This window comes from Passer domesticus, chromosome 8 (genome assembly GCF_036417665.1).
Source record: "Passer domesticus isolate bPasDom1 chromosome 8, bPasDom1.hap1, whole genome shotgun sequence".
In the NCBI taxonomy this organism is placed as follows: domain Eukaryota; kingdom Metazoa; phylum Chordata; class Aves; order Passeriformes; family Passeridae; genus Passer; species Passer domesticus.
This window is the reverse complement of record NC_087481.1, coordinates 57,163,886-57,176,353: the sequence shown is the minus strand read 5'-3', so window position 1 is coordinate 57,176,353 and position 12,468 is coordinate 57,163,886.

Below are 12,468 nucleotides of genomic sequence, written 5' to 3'. Positions count from 1 at the left end.
AGATGTCCATGGTTGTGGTTCCAGTGCATTTTCCTACCTGGGATGGGATCAGGAATTGCTGCCTCACCTGCTGCCAGCCTTAGCTCCCTCCTGATGTTCACAAAGAGCACGGCAGTTTTTAATAACATGTAAATCCATGGGTGTATGGGTTTGTGGAAGTCGTGGAGGTGCATCAAAGGGACATGCAGGTGATTTGTTTCTTGTTTTCATGGAGAAGTGAATGGGAATGGTTGATTGAGCCCATGGTTTGAAGGTTCCCAGCAAAAGGAATTGCTCTGCACAGGTTCCCCAGAGAGGGAAAATGAGTAATTTAGATAAATTTCACAATTATAATTTACTGAAGAGCTTCTGGAATTATACAATCCCAGAATTGTTTGGGTGGGAAGGAACCTTAAATCCCATCCAGTTCCACCCCTGCCATGGCAGGGACACCTCCCACTGTCCCAGATTGCTCCAAGCCCCAGTGTCCAGCCTGGCCTTGGACTGGCTATTAAAAGCAGAGGACCTTTGTACAGCAGTTTTGGACTGGTTTGGAACAGGAAACAACTCCAAATACTGTGCAGCCTGAAGTTATTTCTTCCTATGGATTTAAAGATGAGACTGAAAGAGTGACATCTCTTAAGAATATTTTCCTCCTCTGCTACTCCAGTGCTGAATTTCTTCTTGGGTGGCATCCCTGTCTGTGAGCAAAGAGTCCAGTGACAGTGTCCCAACTTTAGGCTGGTCTGCTGGGAAACAGCTTACAAATATTTAAATATAAATAAACAAAAATCAAAATCAAAATAAAATAAAATAAAAATAAATAAAAAATAAAACCGAATATGAATATGGATATGAATATTAATAATATAGGAGATACAACAGATTCTTGTGTCCACAATGTGTAAGGATCTGCAGGAGCCCATCTGGATGTCCCCTGACTCCTCCAGCCTGTGCAACCACCAGGCTGTGACTGGGCACCCAGTCCACTCCCATTCTATTGATTGGACTATCAAATGTTATTGTTCTTTTTTACCTTCTGGAACCTAATATCTTAGGGTAAACATGGCTCAAAGGAGGATCCAGCAGAAAAAATTATATGATATTTGACCTTTTTGTAGCATAACATTTCTGGAAAATATTATCTCACATGAGATTTCGTGCAGTAATGTTGGGATTAATTATGTGATAGATGTAGCACGATGTAAGTGCTTTTCACAGCGTGCTGGTGCAGGTAGGATAAAGCTGTCTGCAGTTCAGGCTGCTTGGGAGCATTTTTGGGGGGTTGGAGAAAGATTCCTGGTTCAAAGAGCCCTACCAAGGAGTAAATACACCCTCAGCCAACAGGATGCCCTTGTAATGCAGCTTCTGTCTGGATCTGCAGCTGCAGCACTGCATAGAACAGGTGTTAAAATCACTGGTAGTAAATAACAGGCTAATTCTGGTTCTAACCTTAATTATCAGCTGTGCTTCCATGTCCACTTCCAAACCTATTCCCTGCTTTCACCATTTAAGCAGGAGCACATCAGGCTCACGGGGAGAAGCATTATGGGTGTCACTTAAGGTAAATGAGCAATTGTAAATTAAAGTCAACAGAGTAAGGATGGGGTTTTTTACCACCTGAGCAGCTGCTGGAAAATAGAGCTGCTGGGAGAGAGGGTTCTGTCTGGTGACCGACAGTTGCTTGGTGCAGGATGTTAGGAAGGAAAAATTTTATATGAGCATAAATGATGAGATCTATTTTTAGAATGGAACTAGATCTCATCATGGTATATATATATATAAAAAAAGAGGTTTTTCAGTAGAACACACTGTCAGGGGATGTTTGGATGAACTGGTTTGCGTGGATAAGGACTGGGAAGCAGCTTCCTCTCACATTAGTGGAGCTGAGTGTCCAATTCTGACCTACATTCCTTTATTAACCTTAGGGGTGGTTTCCAGCTCCGACTGACAGGTTGGGCTTTGTGCTGCATTTACCTTGGGATAATTTTTGGAGACAGCAGCTGTGGCTGCCCCTGGATCCCTGGCAGTGCCCAGGGCCAGGCTGGACACTGGGGCTGGAGCACCTGGGACAGGGGAAGGTGTCCCTGCCATGGGAGGAGTGGGAATGGATGGGATTTGGGGTCCCCTCCAACCCAAACCATTCCAGGATTCTGTGATTCTGGTTTATATTCCATTGGAAAACACGGGGGCTCAACACCAGTGACAATTAGAAATAAAAATCCAGTTTAAATTTTAAAAAAGGGAGAATGTATGGGGGAGAAGAGAAGCAATCAGAGCCCAGGGAGGGAGCAGAAGGACGAGGAGGCCCCAGTTCTTTTGCAAAGATGATTCTGGAATAGTGGGGAGGGAAATGGGGGGGGGATCATCCTGCACTGGGCACAAGCTGGAGGTGATGAAGGTACCTGAACACATTAATTCCTTCTCAGAGCTCTCCATCCAAGGCTGGGCAACACCAGAATTTGCTATTTATGTGCAGGTGGGACATGTGGCAGAAATTATATCTGAAGTTGCATCACGTTCCTCAGACTTCCCCTGGATTTGACTGGTAAAGGTGGTGGAAGCACAATTTGCAGGCAGATGTACTTGGCAGCCCTTGCATCTCTCAGGAAGTATTGACAACATTCCCAAAGACCTCTGGAAAAAAATGTTGAAACTATGTGGTCTAATATCTGTTCCTTGCCGGGATCACATCTTATAAATTCTGCATCTTTCTGCAGTTACATCACAGATTACATTATTTATTTTGCAATGTAGCAAACACAGCCATGGAGAAATGTTTGACAAATGGCTTTTTGCAAATATCCCCAGAAAAAAAGGAGGCTGTTATTGAAGTGCTTCATGAGTGATAACATGGAAAAGTCGAGAGAGAAATATTCATAATATTTTCCAATTTATTTACCTGTGTTTGAGCAGGCCTTTGAAATTTTTAACCATCCAAACCAAGTTTTTCTGCTTTATTGTTGTGCCTTCAGGGAATAAATGTCCAGTTACACACCCAGATTGGACAGAGGCTGGAACAAAGTTCATTTCATACAATATTTTAAACAAAGTAATTGTGGCACCAGAAAGTCCAGAAGTGGTATCAGATATTCCTGGCTCCTTTCTATGGCAGAAATGGTCAATGACTTTCTTATTTTAGGAAGGAAAACTTTACTATGGTATAAAACTAGAAAATGAGAAGGGATTTTTTTTTTTTTCATTTTGCCTGCCCTTTCTGCTTTGAAGTTTGAAAACCCCTCCAGATTTCATTATAATTCGATGTGTTTTATTTTTAAATTGAAGTGATGTGAGGTTTTGCAGTATTTTAAATGATATTATGACATCTTTGCACATTTTACTGCCCTTTGTTCATTTTTATTTCACTGTTTTGTTATTTCCAGAATCCAACAAAAGCTGTTTTAAGTGTGAATTATTTCTTGGATTATTAAGATTTTTTTTTAATTGAAGCAGAATTTCCTAAGTTTCATTCATATTTAAATTTCCAGTCTTTCAGAGGGGCCTGGCTTGTTTTATGCACCAGCTGACGATCCCTATTCCAAGTTTATTCCCATTTTTCCTGTGGTTCTGTCACTATTCCAGCTGTGCAGGCCGTCACACACTCCTTTAATTTTTTTGCTTCATCTGCTTCAGTCTGGGATTGATGCAAGCCCAGTCATTTAACACCATTTGATCTTCATGAGTGTGATCCCTGCAGGAATCACAGCCTGGAAGGGCCCTGCAAGGCCTGGTCATCCCCTCTCCCCCACTGACCCGTCCCCTCTTCTACACCCAGAGATAATTTGCTGAGCATCCCTCCTTTTTCCATCAACTTTGAACCCACGTGCCAAAATTTACTGAAGAGCTTCTGCGGTGAAGTCTGGGGAATATATTTTTATTCTGATAGAAATAAAATTGTGACTGGAATTGCATTTCTAGGGAATAAACGTTGGATGCAGGATTGATGATTAAATGATCTGATTTTACTGCTGTGCATTAAAAAGTGCTAGAAACAAATTTAATTGTTTTTACAGTAAACATTTAATCTCTAATGCTGAAATGATTATTTATATGGGAGGCATGGAGCAGGGAATGTTTGGCAATCACAGAAGGAAAAGACTCTCATGTCATCCATCCCCTCTCCCTGCTGGGGCTGTCTGGAGAGGTCCTTCCACTCTTCCCACTGGGACACTGAAACTCAGCTCTATATTTTATTTCTATTTAATTTTTTTGCAGTTATAATTTCCCTAAACTCACGTCAGGAAAGAACGGCAGCTTTAATTATTCTCTTCTTTTGATTAACTATCTTAAAATAAACATTATGCTACTCTTCCCATCCTTTCCCTTTTTTCATTACTTATCCAACTCGCGCTGTTCATTAATCTTGGGGGTTTTCCATGACACCCTAATGGCTCCTGCTGCCCAGCAATCATTATCCCAGTGCAGCTTGTCACCAGCTCTTCCATCCATCAGCCCCTCTCATCTGTCAGGGCTGCGGCTCTGCCACGGCACTGCCCAGGCCACTGGAAATCCCCCAAATCCTCCATTTCTCATCCGAGGGTGCTAACCTGGTGTTAACCCTGCCAGATCCATGAAATTAAGGTTTGAGAGGTGGGTGACAGCCCGGGTGAGGAGCAGGTAGTGAGATGTCTTTGCTGTGTTTCACTTCTGCCCCGTGTTCTGGGTGAGGCTTGCTGGGTTTTGCTGTAGACTTCCAGTTGTGCACCTCAGGCACTCAAAAAATGGGGAGCTGAGTGCTGAATTCCATGAAAACAGCATAAACATATAGTAAATACAGTGGGGTTTTTCCCAATTCTTTCAGACTGAACCAGTTGCTGTGTCCAAAGTTTTCTCCTGGATCACAAAGTCTAGAAACAGGTAGAAAGCCAAGCCCCTGAATGAACAGCATTCCCAAAAGCTCAGACCCCCAAACAGGAATGTAAAATATTGTGAAAGCTGGCTATAAACCCCCAAGCAGCCCTGGGAAGAAGGATGGAGCTGCACTTGGGTTTCCAACATCCCTCTCAAGTGCCTTCTGCCCTCCCAGAGCTGAGGGGATGCAGGACCCAGGTGTTTATTCAGCCTGTGGATCTCACTGTGAGCTCCGTTAACAACTCAGGAGTTCTCCCAGCTTGAAGACAGTGAGGAAACCCCTTTGAATTGCAGAGGATTTTAAGATGCCTAAAGGAAAACTTTTTCCCTTGCAGACAAAGTGTCAGCAAAGCCAGCGAGTGCTTTGGATGGAGGATGTTCAACCCACCCGTTAAATTCAACCAAAAATCCTGTTTTCACCTTGCCTCATGCTTCTTCACCCTCCCATGGAACACCCTGTTAACAATTTGTGGAAGTCTCTTGCCTGGAATATCCCTGCTCCACCAGACTGTTGACTCCAATTTCATAAATGTGTAAGAAGTGAGCAAATTAAGTAGTATGAACTCTGACAGTCCTCTGACACTGCCAGTGTAGTGTACTGGCCCACACATGCTGTACAGCATAATGATTGCATTACAATCTTGTGATATTATTCAAAATGACTTCAGATAAATGAATGATAAACTAGGGGTTATGCTTCCTTTATTACAGGGCTGATAAGGTAGCTAATCAGTGTCCAAGTATATGTCATTACATAAATTATGAAGCAGGGTTTGATGTGTTTTCCCCAAGAGCCGGCGCCCGAGTGTCATCTGGTGTGAGGCTGCAGCCTGAAAAATGAATTCTGAAAACAACAGTCGGTTTTGTTCCAACTGGATTAATAAATTACTAATAAATAACCTTAAAAGGTTGCAGGAGAGTCCTTTAATCTATTAGTAGAATTTTCTACCAACGAATCCTGCGTTTTCTCTCGTATCAAAGATTAACTTCCCATGCAAGGAGTTGAACCCTCACGCCCCCTCTGAAGGAATGATCTTTTGACAGCTCTGCAAAGAATAAATAAGGCATTCAGATTGCTCTTCTCCTGCCTGGAATGAGCCCAGGGCACTTGGGAAAGACTCATGGACAGGACCGAACCCCTCTGTGAACCACCAAGTGATTTTGGCAGTTGGTAAATGCAGGTGCTGCCCATCCCTCTCTTCTTCTCAGGGTGGATGGGCCTCAGTAGAAAGATGAATCCAGCAGAATCACTGAGGTTGGAAAAGTCCTGGAAGGTCATTGAGGCCAACCATAAACCATGATCCCCTCCCCTGATGCATCCTCTCGTTCACCCCTAAATATCAATTCTGTGATGTGACCCACCAGGAACTTTGCTGACTCAAATGTTTTACCAAAAACTCTGCTCAGACCTGATCCTTCCAGCAAAGAGCTCCTGAGCTGCCCCTCTAGTGCTCCACATGGTATTTATGGGGGGTGAGAGGTCTCAAACTGCCTGCTCCCAAGGCAGTCAAACTAAGATTAAAAATAGATATTATTTGAAAACATGATTCTATACTTTTCTGAAAAAATACTCCAAAATTCTATGAATTAGGAGCAATGGAGGCTTTTCCAAGAAATTTTACAATATGAAAAGACCCTTTTGTTTTTTCTCCACACAGTGAAAACTGTTAAGGCAAAGAGGAGAAAATGCTCCTTCTGTAGAACAGATGTTTTCTGTTGAAGGCACTTTTTGAGTGCATTTGACCATCTCTGTGAGCCCACACACTGCAGGAATGCTGAGAGCTGAGGGGACAACATTTGGCTGCAGTTACACGGACACAAATCCACTGCACTCAGGTCTGTCAGTCTGACAAGACTTCCAGCTTGAGTTCATTGTAACTGCACCTGACCTGAGCCCGTTCGAGTGAAGATTGACTTACAGAGCACTCGGATTTACAGATACTCCCAGCAATGTTTACATAGTTCTCTGGGTGCTTCAGCTCTAATCCTATTGCTATCAGAATTCACTTTAAACCTTATTTTTCATTTAGTTGCTGAAATATAGTTGGAGAGTCACTTGTGACTTGAATGAGAGTAAGAGAAAGAAATGGGGCTTTTCCTTTTATTGGTGCCAAGGTGGAGCTGCTCCTGCAGTGCCCACAGGGATGGGTGAGATGTAGGATGATGATGTGGGAATAACCTAATTAGGCATTTTGAGTGGAAATTTGCTTATCCTGAGCTGTGTTAACAGTGGAGGTTGGTCTTCCAACCAGTGAGCATCTTGTGTGAGGATGAGGGGAAATGGACTCAAAGGGACAGAGAGTAGGTTTAAATTACATATTGGGGGGGGAAATCCTTAGTTTTTAAATTAGGAATTAAATTAGGAGTTTTAGATTAAGAATTTTTTAGTTAGGGATTTTAAATTTTTAAAAAGGGTGGTGAGGCCCTGGCAGAGGTTGCTCAGAGAAGCTGTGGCTGCCCCATCCCTGGAAGGGCTGAAGGCCAGGCTGGATGGAGCTCCAAGCAAACCCTGATTGCATTTAATTATTCAGGTTATTTTCACTGATTATGATATGTAAATGTAAGCACAAGGAATATCCTAAAATCCTTGTCATTATCCCTGTCTCAGGCTTTGGGAACACAACAACACCTCTTCCCAAGGGTTGTTTCTTTGAGGGTCTCTTGTAATTTGTGTCAGAAGTGCCAGAGTCACCCAGGATGACACCAGTGGTGGCACCAGCCCTTGAGCCCCTGTTGTCTGATTGAGAACAAGACAAAGGCAGTGAAATGGAAGAAGACAAAGAGGGCAAGAGTAGCAGCAAGCAGATAATGCCATGTGCTGACTGAGATCTGAGCCAGGTGGCTCTGAATCATCTGAAAGGACCATTAAAACTTAATTCATTAAACACTCTACACTCTGATTGCTCCTCAACCATCAACAATTTGTCCACTTTTTTGCAGCTGTCAGAACTATCTCAGAGACTGATGAGATTTGGATGTTTTGAATAAACATCTAAATTGTGCATGTTTACCAAAACCAAATCCCCAAGTAGGCAGTGCTCTCTGATCATTAGTGAGAACTCATCAGCCGTAAGTGAGAGATCAGTTCCTTCACTTTAGCTCTTCAAAAAGCCTCTCTGCAGGAAGAAAAAGAGCACCAGGAAGTGAAAGTTGGCCTCAACTAATCCATAAGTAGGTTTTGAACCCACCAACAGCCCAATGAAGGTCACAGCAATGATGAATGAGGGTCCCTGCGAGTCCCCACATCCTCATCCTCCCTTAGCTGGGACTCTCTGGAACTTAATACTCATCAGACGAAAAAAAAGTTTCAGGAAAAACTCAGGATAGGGAAAAATCTGGCTTAAATGGATTAGCTGTGCATGGCTCAGTTGGCACATTGACTGTGTCCTGTCACTATCTGCCCACCTAAAGAGTCACTCAGCTCCTTTTTGTAATCCACCTTCAAGCACTGGAAGGCCACAATGCCTGGAGACTTCTTTTCTCCAAATGAGCTGCAGGATTCCTGGGTTTAGGGCCAAAGCACCATTTGCTCTGCAAACCCAGGGGCACAAAGCTCTGGGTGGGATGGGTTGTCATGAGCTGTGTGTGGGATGTTGGCTTTATACACCAGCAGCAATGTGGGGATGTCCCATCAGCCAGGGACACCCCAGGACCCTGGAATTGGGTTCCCACATCCTGAAAAAATCATGAGAAGTGCTTTGACTCTTAATCCAGCCATAGACTGAGAGCTGCAAACAGGATCTTTATCAAAGAACTTCTAAGAAATGAAATGCAAAAGCAGAACAATCCCTTTATCATCCAAAACGATGATAAATGGCAGTTTGAAAGTAGAACAATTTGTTCTCATGTAGAAGCACAGGACCTGAACTGGGTATATATTTTTTCACTCTTAGACTATTCTCATCAATTTCTTCATGCTCGTATTAATAACAATTAATTATAATTTTATCCTGATATAGCTATGTTGACTGAAATAGAGTCACACAGGGGATTAATTTGGTCCAGGATACTTTTCCATCACTGCATTTCTCGCCCGTGTTTTTTCAAAGCATTATTAGAATAAATTAATTTGAAAATTGTTAATTGTTCAATTGTTAATTGAAAAGTTAATCTTATTCTCCAGATTCTCCAAACAGAAAACCTGTGATTCTTCTCAGCAAATATTTACAGCCCAGGACTTGGGCAGTGAGTGAGGATGCAGCCGCCACGACGGGAGGACAATGGAAATTTTTAAACCCAAATACGATATTTACAAAGTCTGTTGCACACAATGGACAATATTGTAAAAGAAAAATATAATACATGTGCACAATAAGGTGAGAGCAAATACGTTTTCATTTTTTATTTTGTTGACTAGTATACAAGGTTCTAAAAAGAGATTTTTTTTTCTCCCTTTGTGAAGAACGCACTACAGATTTACAATACTATATTCCACTGTATACATTTGCTAACAAAAAATACCACTGCTGTATCCACACCAGTGACAAATCTGCCAGGAAGTGACTAGTTGATATGCCTTTTTATTACTGCAGCTGCCTTGTTTTTTCTAGTCAAAATAAAAGAAAATCACAGGATCCTTAAAATAATAGCTGACAGCAGGTAGTTACTGAGAAATGCATGTCCCTGGCTCTTAACTTTGTAGCATCCATCCAGATGGCAGATTAGAGGCTGGGATCTGCAGGTTGGTGACAAATACATGGGTAATAGCATTCAGCTTGCCTAACTGTAAAAGTGAATTCACTATTCCTCTTTGATTGTAGACCTGACATGTCAGATGAGAGGAGCCTCTGGAAGAAGCTGCCAAAGCAACAGGACAAATAAATGCCAGACACAAGCGCTGCTTGATGTAGGATTACAAACACTGTACCCATCATCAATTCAAATTTAGCTGAGATGTAAAGCCAGCGGTGGGGGAACGTCGCACGAGCAGCGGGAGCACGGAGGGCTGGAGGGAACCTGGGCATGGATATGGGAGGCTGGAGGCCCCCAAAGGCCTCTCTCCATGAGATTGGGTTTGCCAGGAGAAGGGAAAGCTCCTGGAATTGCCCTTCTGACATCTGGCACGTGGGGTGCTGAGGAGCCAGCGCCTGGTTTGCCCCTCTGCCCTTGCCCAGGCTGTGTTATCAATCACTCAGCTTTGGAACAGCCCTCAGCCATCTCACTCCTTCTCACTCTTCTAATTTTTCTTAATTTCCTCAAACTCTTTTTATTTTTTCTTAATGCAAAGTTCCCCCTTTTCCTTCTTTTCCTGAGAAGCACAAAACCAAACTCAGGGATGAGGCAGTGCCAGCTTGAGCCTCATCTCTTAATGCTGACTTTGTATGGGCAGAGTCTTCCAAAGCCCAATTACTCCAGCCAATAATTAGCTGTGGATGCCAGCTGAAGCTCTCTTCGTTGGCTTTCACCCTCTGCATTAGTCACAGGGCACAAATCCCATATTGGGGGAAATTTCATTTTTATTGCATGGAAAAAATCCTGCTAGGAGCAGAAATTATGGTTTCTAGGGCTTCCACTGATCCCAGTGTCACTCAGAGCACTCATAATTTCAGTGCTGGACTTGGGAAGAAGATGCTGAAAAAGGCAGAGCAAGCTCCCATGCTGTGGGAGGAACTTTATCCCAATATTCCTAGTTCACTTCTTTTGCACTGTTATGTTATCAAAACAAAAATATAATGTCTCATGTATAATTTTTACATGTCTTGTTTATTCAATGAAGATGAAGAGTAGCATTGTTGGTTGTGGTTGGAAAGATGCAGGTAGGGAAAGTCTTTATTAGAATTAATCACAGCTCAGGGCTTCACATTCAGAGTTGCCTTCAAACTCCAGGCTGCTCTTCCTTTGCTGGGAAAAAACCACTATCCATTGAAGCCAGCTTTTTAAAAAGTAAAGGTTATGTAAATCTCAGGAAATCCCACTTTATATATGGATTTGTTCAACAGGTGTATGTGAGATAACATGAAACAACACGGCAGATTAAAAAAAACCCTGTTTAAATAGAATAAATAAGTATAAATGCATATTCTAAAATGTCTATTTGTGATTGTGTATTTTGCCTTGACTTGTGACATCCTCTCTTCCTATAGAATTGTGGAATATTCTGAGTTGGAAAGCACCCATTGGGATTATTGAGTCCAGCCCCTGGCCCTGCAGAGACCCCCCAAAATCCACCCTGGGCATTCGTGGCAGCGCTGTCCAAACTCTCCTGGAGCTCTGGCAGCCTCGGGGCTGTGCCCATTCCTGAGGAGCCTGGGCAGTGCCAGCACCCTCTGGGGGAAGAACCTTAACCTAAATCCAACCAAAACGTCCCCCTGACAAAACTTCAGGACATTCTTGACAACTTCTTTACACCACTGCTTTTGCTCTTCTGTCCCTGTTTTATTACTTACATGACAAATTATATTGAAAAGCCAAATGCAAGAAAGACAAACAAAGCTCAATGTCAAACTGCTGACTAAAATTTTCCAAAAATCATGTCCCTCCTTCCTGATCATCGAGGAATTAACTGGGAATGCTGCACAGCTTTCACTTATACCCAAAAAAAAGTAATCCTCTTGTTGTCTCCTTCCTCCAGCAGGACTTGAGCACCCCCAGCCCATCCTCCCAGGGAGCAGGAGTTCCAGCAATGAAGGTTAAGTCGTGCTTTACATCTCACAGGTTTAAGGCTGAATTCTGGCTTAATTCAGGGGATTTCAAGCTGTGTAAGCAGAAGCAGAATTTGGCCTAACTCTGTAATCTTTGCTCAAAATTAAAGCTCAACAGATGAGAATGAGCTTTTTTGTTTTTGTCGTTGTATTAAACCTTTATCTTCCCCATCTGAAAAAGCTTTTGCAGATCAAGCAGACCTGCAGTTCCATCAAATTGCTCTGTATTGCTGCAGTGAAAACTGAAGATTATTCTATTTAGATGAACAAAAGTAATACAAAGTAGTCCAGATTCAAAATCTTTTTAAGAGAATACAGGATAATGACTATATCTACCAGATTTTGTATTGATAAAGTTCTAATATTTCAATTTATTTGCTCTGATATTTAAAGCACAGCCCTTCCTCACCTCCCCTTAGCACCTACGCAAAGTTTCTTTACTGAAGATCTGCTTTTTCCAGAGCTGATTTATTGCCCACAACTCTCAACGTTCCTGCACCATTTTTATCCTAACTGATACTGATGCTCAAATAATTCTGTTTACCAGCTAGTCATCTAATCATCGCTTTACATAATCATATTTATATTAAGGAGATAGGAACAATTAACTTTGTTTTAAGTGTAGTTATTTGAAATACAGTAGTGGTAATATCTGCCAGAAGCAAATAAACATATTAGCAGGAAATGCTTAAATGATCTGGATAACCCTATGAGCCAGCATAGCAGGTGGTAATATCCTGTTTTTAAATTACATTTCAGCAAGTGAACATAATAAATCCTCTTGTGTTATATATTTCGCTGGTAGCAACTTATACTCACATTATTCTATTTGACCTCATTACTGCTAATCATTATCACATTTTTAATAGCTGCCACAGTGAGTGAAACAGTTAATACAGTATTTCTTGCCGAAAGAGAGCCTGTCAGGTTATTGATGACAAATTAAAATTAATAAAGAAGATCTGTGTTGAATTTGAGGGAATGGAATAACTGCGAG